Genomic DNA, 13308 nt, shown 5'->3' on the forward strand with positions numbered 1-13308 from the left:
CATTATCACAGTGTTGTGAAAACTCCCAACCTTTTTGATCTTTCAACAGTTACTCATTTCTTAATACCTGTAGTATTTAGCTCAACGCTTATTAATCATACGACAAGAATAAAGACGACATTATGCTATAATTAGAGATTCTTATGAAATTAAATCTAGGGCGTAGTTATTAGTCATCGCAATAAATACTTGTTTAGCGTTTTATTAATTTATCGTGCATCTAGGAATGCTGCCATACATTCCAACCGCGATCTTAGATTGCCAGAATCACGTATCTAATTATTATATTATGATTGTTTCTGTTATAGGAATTGTTGATACTTAGTTTTTTTATTAGTATGAATGTAATTTAGCATTTTTTATATCTGTCTTCCTTGAAGGAAAGAAACAAGTCGCGGTTTTATGAGTCTATTAACCTCATTTCGATTAATTAAGAAAACAAAGCGACAAGCTTTCCTTAATTAAAAAGAAGACGTTTATAAATATTTCAGAGTCTATTAATAAAGCGTTTATCCTGTGTTATAGATAAATGTCATACTGATTTCGCTTCCAAGTTATATTTAGGTATCCCGGAATCGTAGATATTTACTAATATCACATACCTCGATAATTGAATAGCTATGATCCGGTGCTGAGGAGGCTACGGCCTGCTCTATGTCCAATTATGTTGCGGTTCACTGATACCAAATTCATCTAACGTGATTTTAGGCAATCTGATAAAGGGATGTTTACTTTATGACGGTTATACCTAAGTAAATATGTGACTGAATTGCAGATGTTGTCTGGCGCACATTTACATAAAATGTTCGTGCCGTTTAGGACAACTCGTCTCTTATTTAATTACATACGTCGGTGTAAATCAGCGCGGAATGTAGGGACGCTAACTCGGTTTAAAGTTTTCGCTGAAGCATTTCCAGTTAAATGCCAAATGCCAACTCACGGTTATCAATTTATGGCACGTTTCACTTAATGCCATGCAGATTTGATCAGTTTCATTTGAATGTTATGGACAAATTATGCTTAGTGACAGTTATTTGCGCTTTACCTAGTTAGTGATTTAATCATTCATCGTCAGGGCTGCAAATTGGGGAAATTTTACGGGTATAATTAATGGGCACGGGTTTTTCCGATTATGGTCTGTAGTAAATAAAATTTTGGCATGGAAAGTGGTCGGTTATACTAATTTTATCCTCATAACATTGTTTAAAACTCATCTTTTGAATAGGTTCCTTATATACCACTATCTCCAGTAGTCGTAATATAAAGAAGATACTTCCGTGAGATTTCCAGTTGTTACATCGGACAAAAACTATCTGACAGCGAAATTGGATTCTAGAGAGAGTCATCAGCGAATTCTTATATCTCTCTGTGGCAGTTCATATATAGATCACTTCTGTTAGATTTTGTACATCATATAAGTATTACAGTAGGCCGATCTCCCTGAATGCTTAAGGAATCGCTTTGACATTTCAACAAATTTACGATATATAAATATAACGCACTTTTATACTTTTACGCACCTATAAAACTTTAATTTTCTGATAATAGAAAAGTCAGCTATACAAAAATATATTCACTAGTAACAGTTTAATATTAGGAACTTTAAACTCTGTAACTTCTATATCTGCCAACACAAAATCTAAATTTAAATCCACAAAATAATTTCCAATCAATCACTCACACACAGAAAGTAAAACAATTTTTAATTAATACTTCTATAGGAATTTAAAATAGAATTTGTGATCTGTTAATTATAAATTATTGGAACTTTGGCCGCAGATACTTCGGTCTCAACGAGATTGATTCTCACCCCGTTCGTGTTTAACTTTCATTTTACTTTGAAATCCTATTAACAGTACGTTTGTTCACCTAATCCGAGGGTTAAGAACATCTGAGTAATAAAAATTCAAATATGTCCTCCTAGTGACCGATTTAAATGAAAAATATTTACATAAAAATCGGGTTCATATTTTCATCACACAATCACATCCAAAACATCTTCGTCAAGCAATATTAGTTATAGTAGTGATTTTAGTTTTGTTATTGACAAGTAACTTCGATATTTTGAAACAATTTTGTTTCGACTCTCTGTTGTGTTAACTGACAAAAGACGATGATAAAAATATTTAAAAAAATACTTCGTAGACGTGATCTGGTCACACCTCCACTGCTTCCACATTTACGCTTACTGTGATTTTTTATGTGTTTGTTTTAGGCATGCATTCACAAGATTTCTACTCATAACAATAGGGAACCAAAACAATAATTCTATTTATACTGACCTGCATAGTAATTTGGAACCTATTCAACATAGGCGCTGGTAACTAAGTTATCACCGGTGACACGGACAATAGCCGGCCTGTACGACGTACGTGTGCCTGCGGCGGTGTCCATCAGCCCATATGCCAAGCTACAGATTATCTCAACCTCCACCAGATCTTTACCCATATTGCCAGATGCAAACCATGAATAGATGCATTATAAGGAACCTGGGCCAGAAGGAAATTTAGCCACAAAATCTTATTCCAAACACGAAATATTGTTACGCGAACATAAATTGTCGCTAGTGTCACATGCATCCGAACGGCGTACCTGTCCATCTTTCCAGCGCCCTAATTGTAACCAAGTGTCCGTTAAAGTACCTAAAACATGTATGGGGCAAGGAACTTGGTTTGTGGTTATATTTTTCGGCTGGCCATATTTGTCCCTGGAACGTTACTAACGGAATATAACTATTGTGAAGTCAGTTAACAAACATTCTCAAGTAGAACAATAAACTACTGAGCTCTTTGGCAGTTCAAGGCACAATACTTGTAGTTTATATAATTAAAAACTTTCCCTTCCATTAATGGATTTTAATAGTATAGAATAAATCGTTAATGGTAACAAAAAATAAAAATACTAGTGTGTGTACTTTTTGTAAACCAAGCAAACGAATTAAGAAACAATCGAAATGTTTAATTTAATATGGATAGTTTCTCACGTGAACGTTTTGCACACAATTAAGTGCCCCAGTTGGAATTTAAATTAGTCAGTCTATCCTTTAACTATACAGTGAAGGTGCAAGTGGATGTCTTTCACTTATATTCATGAGCTTCGCGCTTGTTTTCCCGCTGGGGGACCGTATTTTGTGCAACAAAAGGGATTGTAGCACGTTGGTACAACGCTAAGAAAAATGCATCTCTATATACTCCCTACTCGACATGAATTCACGCCCTGAATCTGAAACTAACTTATACATCTACTGCCGTAAAACATGTTACGTAACGCCGCCGGGTTTCAATACAATCGGCGCAAAGAATTTACCCCACACAGATAGTTGTTTATTAAGATTGACATTCGATTGTTTGTCTCTAACTCACACCTCGAGGGAAATAAACCTGATGATATTTACTTTACTTTTGTTTCTTATTCGATGTACTTTACTTTAGAAAATATATCTAATAGGAGAATATATTTTAGTTGTTCTACGTCTAGAACAGTTGGCGAGCGTTGGTCGTTGAAATAAGGGTGCTATCTTGCAATTTATAGCTGCAACCTTCCCATTTTATAGCTGATCTACACTTCTACTATTTCTAAGACGACTTCGGTACGAATGGGTTGTTTGAGAACGAACAATGTAAGTACACGTCATGTAATAGATTTTTGCAATAACTCAGAATTTTTATTTTCACGAGTTTGTAGCCACAGAGAGAGGTATGATGATAACTGCGTGTGGCACCGTCACCATTTGTAATTCAATCTCAGTGGCCGCTTTGAAACAGCCATGTCATGGCTAATGTCATTTCGATGGGCGTGTGTCGGTTTCAGTTTCCAAATTGTGATACGGAACAGTATTTGGCTACACGAACCACGTATTTTTTTAAATTACACTCTATTCAATAACTAACCCAATCGTACTGTATATTGTGAATGGCAAAGGTTTTTTTATGCAAATACTTTTGTCAATCTGTATCTTTCAGGATTATGATAAATAAATGTAGAACACGGATCCTGGGTCGTAACCACAGGGTTTTAAGTGTTGGTATATACTTAGTTAGAAACACACGTGCCTATATTTGTCGGCATTACGCATCACACCCGGACGGGGATTAGTCCGGACTTCATTTAAATACGAATAGTTTCTGTTACAACAGCCTTACGTTACCTTCATAGACATACGTATTACGTTTCAAACTTTGAATTTAATTAACAGATTTCGTTTGCTTTTATAATAAGTTTAACGCAGTTGGTTCGTGTTTCTGTAAAGGTCACACTTGTAATAATGAACATTTCCATTAAGGAAAATGTTTGTTCTTTTTTATTTTTCAATAACGTGAATATTGGATACGTGACGTGAAAAGAACGAATAATTTTCTAATCAAAAATATATTGTGATAAATTGACATGACGTAGACGGTCGCGTAGGCCAAGTTCTTCTATTGTAATGCTCCGAAGTTGTGATTGAAAAGTCTAGTTGTAAGATTTATTATATTCGGATGGCAGTGGTGGAGAGAAGCGGCCGTTGTGCGAGGTGCCGCCCTTTGCTACCATTAACCCTCCGTCCATTAACTAATGGCTGGCCGTAATGGTGCTCTCAGCAAACACCGCCTTGGCTTAGCTTAACTTAGCATGCATTTAGCTCTCTCGACTCAAGTTACGTCTTTTGTTATGGAGATAAAGTTGAGTACATTTTTATTTGGCGCCCACGGCCAATGTATGCAAATGGAACATGTGGGATCCTATTATTTATTATTCAGTAAAAACAAAGTGGAGTAACAAAGTGCCGGTGAATTAACTCTGTTTTCGTCATCCAGTATACAACCTAATCACCAAAATGAGTTTGTAAATGAATTATTTACTTATGAAACTTCGTTGAGAATATAACCAACGAACCAACCTTTGCTTCTTTTCATACTTGTTTCAAGTTTACAGAACTGCACCAAGCTTCCATAATTACTTAGCAAGAATATTTTTTGCAGCGCTCTTAAAAAACAGCAATAAACGTAATAAAATGTACAAACAAATACAGAAATGCAAGCAAAAGAACAACTCAAGCTGTTTCGCAATTAAAACGTTTTCAGCGGGTGCGATGGATATGAATTGTTCACGAGTAGTTCCTTGCAGGGGCTAGTTCGCTGTTCCCCACCTCCTCCCCACTCCTCGCCGCCCGTCTCCGCCCGGCGGGTCTGCCGCGGCTGCTGCGTCGTCGTCGCTCTGGCTTCGTTCCGAGCCAAGGACTACTTGAAATGCCCCAGTTCTGTGGCAAAAAGAGGAATTTACTTTTGTGCAGGATTGACAGCTTAGTGCACATCCATTTTCTAATACTGGATATGCCTTAATTTTATGATTTAGAAAAAAAGGACGACGTATTATACGTCAAAGTCAAGTAGATCGTTAGTCATTCGTCAGGTGTTGATTTGACCTTGTCAGTTGTGTCGCGAGGGTAGTCAGTGTCCACAGTGTGTCGGCCGCGCGTTGGCTCGCCGACGTGATTAATGAACCTTGTATTATTCGCACGATAGTGATCAATCAATCACACCTAACCTGTTGCTGCGACTGCCGAGCTCACACAACTATTAAATAACTATCTCTGTTATCTTGTTAGTAATTGTTCGAGAACATGTGAAAAGGTCACAATTACATAAATGGTAAAACTTAATATTTTTCTCACACAACAAATATTTTAAAATTGTCACACTTGTTTTTTTATGAACCGCAACGGTGGTCGGTAAGTTTCATTACTCCGGCACAAAGCCAAGGAAAATAAAGAATAAGTCGCTGCACATCGGTAGAATTACTTTTAAATCTTTGCTTTCTCAACGTTTCTTTAGCGGAGATTCAATTTTATTTTACAAAAGTTGAAAAATAGCTTGCAACAAGAGCAGGCAAGATTGGCTCCACGCCATGTTTCTGTGCAACTGTTTGACTAATGTATAATTTTCCGTCATGGCGACGTTGATTTACTACTGTCATATCTATTGTAATTTCGCTAATTGCAGCGCTCTCAATCATTTCATTACAATGTAACTTGCTACAAGAAGTAGTTTTAATTTTCATTCACAGATAGATTCTATTTCTTTTGTCAGACTCAGACTTTATACGACGAATAATAGTGTTGACGTATTCAACTGAAAAAAACTATCTATTAGTAACGCTTGTAGAATCTGTTAAAAAATCTTCTTCTATTTCTCCAGAAATATTATAAAACTACAGAAAAGCTTGTTTTTGGAAAGCAATTTGTAATAAAACACATACGCATATTAATTGACATTGTTTAAGTTCTAAGCGTGCCTAAAAAAGCTTATTCAGATTTTACTGATTAATGATGACGATTAAATATATTACTACATATTTAATCGCGTAAACGATATAAACATCAATTTTGTTGAGTCTTCTAATAATATGGTGCAATATATAACTAACTTAAAAGTAAGTACACTGTAAATGCCAAGGATACATTTATTTGATCTGTGTAAAAAAAGATTCGTTAAACTTGTAAAAGCAAACTTTAGTTGTAAAAGCGTGTTAGGTTGTGTGTAGACAGCGGTGTGGTAAGAGGCGGCGCAGTGTACACTGCACCGAAGTCTTGGTTTTCCGCAAAGGCCGCGCTGTCTGAGCTCCACAGTTTGTACAAGCTTTAGTTAGTTGCAGGTCGAACTAGCGAGTGAGCAACTATACACGTAGCTGATGTAACAAAGACTATTCAATTTATCTTCATAACCATCGTAGTATTTACTCTGTGCACAGCTCCGAAGTTTACTGCCGAAATGGCACGATGTTTGAAAGTGTGAAGTGTGACTTTTAGACAAATTACAGCAGATGGGACTGCTTATTTTATCTGAAACATGTTTAAAACTGTTTAGTCTAATAGAAGTTTTCAAAGTAATTCAACAAAACCGTCCATCTCCGCCATCAGATTAAGTAGACGACTCGCAAAACTTCCCTAACTTAATTTGTGTTTCCACTTAATTAGACTACTTACTTTCAATAAATCAGAGAATAGATAGCACGCAGGAATTTTCCCTTTAACGAGTTTTGTTGCTTTTGGTATGTGATTAGGCAAACTTCATCAATTTTAACTACGCGCGCAAACATCTCGGGTACTTCGCCTGTTGCCACTCACCAAATGGAGCGGAACGTCAACTTTTTGTCCCATTTAGAATAGTCCCCTGGAAGTTATACTGAAACTGTCAAACCAAGGGGGCGTGATTGATGGCTGCTTGCTTACTGTGAACATTACATCGCCGCTATAATGTGGATCGTAAACAAAAACGTATTTGGCTTGTCTAGGTAATGTAACGTGGCCCTAAAATCTAGCAGATCCGGCTAGTAAAAGAGGTGGTCGTAAAAAGGTGGCAGTGTGCCTACGAACCTATACTTAGTTCATTGCGACTGCCAGTCAGTGTTAGTACGTGCAAATTGCGGTCATCCTTTCCCTTCGTGTTGTTCATTACTGCGATTTAAAGATGCATCAATGCAGTGAATTATTTACATGAATTGAATCAACCACATCAGCAAATTGTATATCAACTTGCAGATTAAATTGAGATTAACTTGATACACAAAGGTAAACCTGTAATGCGTCTTGTGAAATATAATTCAAAAATAAAAGTTACTGAACTCTCGCAATTTTCTTAGAATCCTATTGGAAGAAAATGCGAGTCCTAAAAAGTGCATAGTTTCGTGAATAATCACGAGCTTTCTGTAGCATAATAAAATTTATTTTGTGCTTGGGTTTCAGGTCGTTAACTTTTTTAAATTTCAATCTCAATACATCAATGCTGACCTCACTGTAATTGTAGATTGTTGTTAGTAAATGTAATTATTTTAGAGTAGGGGTTAAAGTGCATCGATCAGTTAAAAGGGTGGTTGACGTTAATTGCTGATGACACGTGAATGAAATGCCGATAATGAAGAGCCATTGATTAATTTGATGATAATGTCAAATGATTAACATCTGCGGCAGGACAAAGAGATGTTTACAAATTTAGTTTGAAACATAACTATAAACTAGCCAACGTCTTTATATCGCTACGGAAAATTCGCGGATCAAGCACCGTAGTTTCATTATTTCAATTTCAAAATTTCGTCAGAAGTTAGAAATACCTTAAAACGATGCACCGATTTCGATACATAACCTTTTTCTGCAAATATAGTCAAAATATTTCCTTTTTTTATTTCTTTAACGTCAGTCATAAACTCAAAATGTATTTTATATTATATAACGGTGTCTTTAATCATTCTTAAGTGCAGTACCTGTTGGAACATAAATACAAATAAAGATGATATCTTTCGCCATCCAAGTGTCGGGTATATATTAAGATAACTAAGCTGCAATAGATAACACTTAGGACAGACCCTAACTCACATCGTATTAAGTGCTGGCTTTATAACCAAAGTTCAGACCACTGTACGCATTAGTTTCACTTTATAAGAGGTTAATGTATTATTAACTTGTCTGAAATAGTTTGAATTTATTTGAACTGTAGTACTTGCTAGTCTATAGTTTTATAATAGGTATATTTACTGTAATATTAAAATATCACTGACTCGTGCGGTTCAGAAGCCCGTATTTTAACCAAATAGTTCTAGATCTAGGAAAAAAATAACACAACCTGTGTGCGAACGTACAGCGTACATTCTAAAACTTCATGCCTTTATAATTGTAGAAATTTAATTAAAAAAAACAAAATTTGATTGATTTTTATCTGAAATTTAGCATTTACATGATAAATTCAGTTCCGTAATTAAACTGTATAAGTGCTACGTAGAAATCGGCATTTATTATATAGATTTGGCTTTGTAATAGCGTCCATACCAGCAGAGAAAATGACAACTCTTCCAAAACATCGGACAAAAGTTAGTATTGCATAAATTAACGCTCTACATCATAATAATATCCGGATGTTATGAAACGACTGAACAGTTTCAAATAATGGGCCAGTTGTTTTCACCAATTTGCGGTATCAGTGTTATTTACGTTTCATTGGATATCATAGAGATGACTTCGGAACAATAAAACGAGATATGAAGTTAATATAAATGTGTGTATTCATTATTCATATATTAAGAACAAGCTTTTACTCGCGGTTACTCTTGGGACTTTTGTACTAAAAGTGGATTTAATAATCTTAAATTATATTTGAATAAAGGTTTTCATTACAATTGATTTTATGTTGTAGCAGTAAAGAGTGTATAGACGGACAGATCTACAGAGTTGCTTTCGCGTTTATAATATAACAAACTCATAAATAAATAAATAAATAAATATCATTGGACAACTCACACACGGTCATTTGATTCCAAACTAAGCAGAGCTTGTACTGTGGTAACCAAATAACTGATAAACATACTTATATACTTGTAAATACATACTTATTTAGATACATTAACATCCAGGCTCAGAACAAATAGTCGTGCTCATCACACAAAGATTTGTCCCGGGTGGGATTCGAATCCACCACACGCGGCGTTGTTGCGACGAGGTGACCGCTTAAACCACTGCGCTAAACGTGCAGTTACATACTTCTGCAGTTTGTTTATTTTATTTGCAAAAGTCCCTTAGCAGCCTAGTACCTAATAAAAATACAGCATAACAGCAGTGCTAACAACTATTATATTTGGCAGACTTTAGACTGTAAATTGTCAAACCTCAATAATTAAATATTGTCTAAAAACCATTAGTGTGCTAAAAATATTGAAATAGGTATATTATTTTGACTTACGATTCTCGAATCGTCTACTCCCTGAAGACCTACATCATTTTACTACGGCTGCATTTTATTTCACAGATTTGGCTAATAATTTCCACAATATGTTTTATATAATAGAAGCAAAAGCTATATAAGCCGCCAACAGCTAAAAGCATTGACTGGTTGACTGACTATAAAATCACACACGCTATCGCTTCTAGATAAAAATAACATTCATTGATCATTCTCCCTCATTCGTCCATGGCAGAGCGGGGACTTACTATAAGATGTTTGTGTTCACTGCGTGTATTTTTATAATAATAGTGTCCTTAGAAAACTCAATGCCTAGGATTCAAGGTATCTCTGCAAAAAATATTTTAGAACGTATTTACTTTAAATGTATGTAATTTTGTTTGCTAGATTTTTAGCTAAGGTACTGAATATGATGATAACATTTATTTGTTGTTTAGTTGTTATTGATTGTAACTTTATAACTGAATTGTTTCTTAGACACTGTTACTGCCAGATAATTGTTAAAAGCATAATTATTGAAAATCGGCTTCAAAATATATTTGTTTTTTAGAATATTTTTAGCTACCAGTCGTTTAGTCTTTAAGTACAACTTTTATTTATACTTACAACCTTATTTCCACTAAATCAACGAAATATGTAGTACAGTTACCATAAACATCGTTTAGGTCGAGAAAGCTTTTCCGTTTTGCCAATACCTTCTACTATCATCAAATAAAACATATTTTATTTGTATTGTGGTCCGTTTTTTTATCAACTCAGAGCATACTTCGTTGACTCTGAAAAAGAAAGGGGAAATAGGAAGGAATGAATTGAACAGACTATTTTATATGTAGACACGGTTTTATAAGTATAAATGGATTTTTCCGTGCAAATGACGCGCGAGTGACGGAGGAATATTTTTTATAGACGGCTTTCTGCCTTTGATGTAAATACACTTAAGAAAATATACTGCTTTTTGTTATTGAAATATCATTTATTATTTCGTCATATTTTCTGCTTCGTCTTTTTATTGGTTAATCATTTTGGTGGCTCTTTAAGCACCCTACTTTAATATGTAATGAATAAGAGTTAGGTATTGCCACACGGGGTGACTTTTGAAGATGACGAAAACGAAATCAATGTATGTTTAATTATGATGTCACGGGTCCCTGACGCGAATGAAGATTAAAGTTACGTGTTACAATTAAGATGCCTTATTTACATAGCTATATAGCTTTCTTTGCGAGTTATCAACACTTATTCTATCAAATGAATCCTTCTTTACCTAAGTCACCTCTTTCTATACCTTTTTCTTTATTACTGTACTTTTTCTCTTCATGTTATTATGTCATATTATCACGGTTTCATACAGTAATATTATTTTATATCAGTTAGTAGCCAATAAAAATGAGCCCTTCAGTAGTGCCAGACGCAAATGCCAATATCTAAAATTGGACTATTTGCATTAGTCAACATTATGATTTGATAGTATCGATCATTGGGTGTGATAACGTAATATTACATTTCCATGCACTGTTACTATACGCCGGTGATATCGAACGTTAAATATCAGTATATACGAAAGCTGATACGTAATAGTTTGTCATTAAACCCAGTACTTTGCGTGGCTACTATCGACTACTGGCGATACAAGTTCAATTCAACTTTTCTTTGTTTCACTCCCGAGTTTGGACGGAAGCTTTCCGTCAAATAGAGCCTTAAATAAATTGCTTTGTTTTCGTACAATAACATCTGTGTTGTTAAAAGCTTATTGCGCATAAACTTTCACGTATTAATTTAGAAATGTCTGGCTCCCAACTAACGCTTAAATGTCTCTTCGTACCATTGATATTTATTTAGGTCCTTTCTTTTCATTATGCCCGTTTTATATTCAGATGTTGCCTTTGGCTTTGATAAAGGGAACTTTTTGACTTTTATATCACAGTGCGGCAAATAAGTATCTCTCACACATATAACCCGATGAACTACGTGAACCTAGATTGTCACATTTAATTAATAATGACTTGAGGCATCAACAACCATTATTCTTCATCTAAACTGGTCGGCAAATAAAAATCTTTTGACTTTATACGCTATTTTATGTTTTAGGGTTAGCTATAAGACTTGCAGTGTTAGTAAATATTTGACTACTGAGGTACTTGAGGTACTCTGCCTCAGTTTCCATTGACATTGCGATTATTTGGAAACTGATTGATGAACGGATTAACTTTACTGAAAACTGTAACAATTTTAATCTTGTTCAACGTTATTAATTAATCGAGCATTAAAGCGAGGATATTACCAGTTTTCGATACACTACGCTAAAGTGTTTCAGTACGAAATTTGTATAATTTAATTAAGTGTAGCCGGGTATAAACAGTTAAAGTTTGGAGCCAACAATGTGAGTGTACAGTCGGTGAAAAGGCTCTAAGGGGAAGCCACTCCGATATTGTTTATGGTCAAAGTTTCGCAAGTCAAAGTTTTGTTTGGGATTTATGGTAATCAGATGTTTCCTGTGTTAGTAAATTGAGAATGTTAGTTTTGCCGTCGACCGAGGCGGGTACAACCGATACACCTACAGACTTCAGTAATTTAAGGGAATCTATTGGACGTGGATTATAGGCTCGCACAAAGGATCAGCTTTATGCTCAACCCGGCTTAAGGAATTAATGAATACTAATTCTCTGATGTCTGCCACGCTTGCCGATGTTTTCTTTGCAAACTGGAATTTTAATACGAAGTTATCACTTTAAACGTAATAACCTCTGACTAGCTCGGATAAAATGTGTAAGTTTTTATTAGCAGGTATAACTAAACAAATGTTTTGAGAGCGCTGTTTCCTGCTGCATGGCAGTATTTTTCTCTGATTTACGAACCGCAATAAAAGTGACATTTTGTTTGACGAGTTTCCACAGTAGACGTCATTTGTTTTAAACGAGTTATCATGATTACAGCGAAATGGAAGTATGAAATTGGACGCATCGAAATTAATCGCAATGTAAATTACTTTCTTATTTGTAAAACAATGTGATAACACGAATCATTTTGGCAAATAAGTGTGAATAGAGCGCCAACTTATCTTCTAGGTAATAATAGTAAAGTTATTACCGTACATATAAAGAACAAGCAGGGAATCTAATGGCCCATTAAAGATATGGACATTTCATCGTTAAATGACACTCTTAAGGTTTACGGTCAATATAAGACCAACTTTATGGAAAATAGAAAATATTACGTCTCAAGGGAAAATTTAATTATGAAGCTCATAATTTCTCTTTGATGTCCTAAAAAGTTTTTACGTCGCTTATCAGTTAGATAAATACGGTTAATGCATTCAAGAGCGTTTTATGATTTAAAAATAAAAAATGTAGCAGCTTTCAGTGGATGGGACAATTTGTATTTTTAATGAACTAAGATATTTAAGTGCTGTTTTTTTATTCGAAGCTTAAATTATTATTGGAAACTTGTTACAAAGGTCAGCCGACAGGGTGTCAACTCCCGCAATAATTGTTCAGTAGGCTTCAATGATGAGTAATTATCGTTGATTATCTTATAATTGTGATTAATCACCCCAAAGGGGTGTCACAGTACTGTCATATAGATAATAGCAAGCGCTGCTGTC

Source organism: Anticarsia gemmatalis, chromosome 4, assembly GCF_050436995.1.
Source record: "Anticarsia gemmatalis isolate Benzon Research Colony breed Stoneville strain chromosome 4, ilAntGemm2 primary, whole genome shotgun sequence".
Taxonomy (NCBI): domain Eukaryota; kingdom Metazoa; phylum Arthropoda; class Insecta; order Lepidoptera; family Erebidae; genus Anticarsia; species Anticarsia gemmatalis.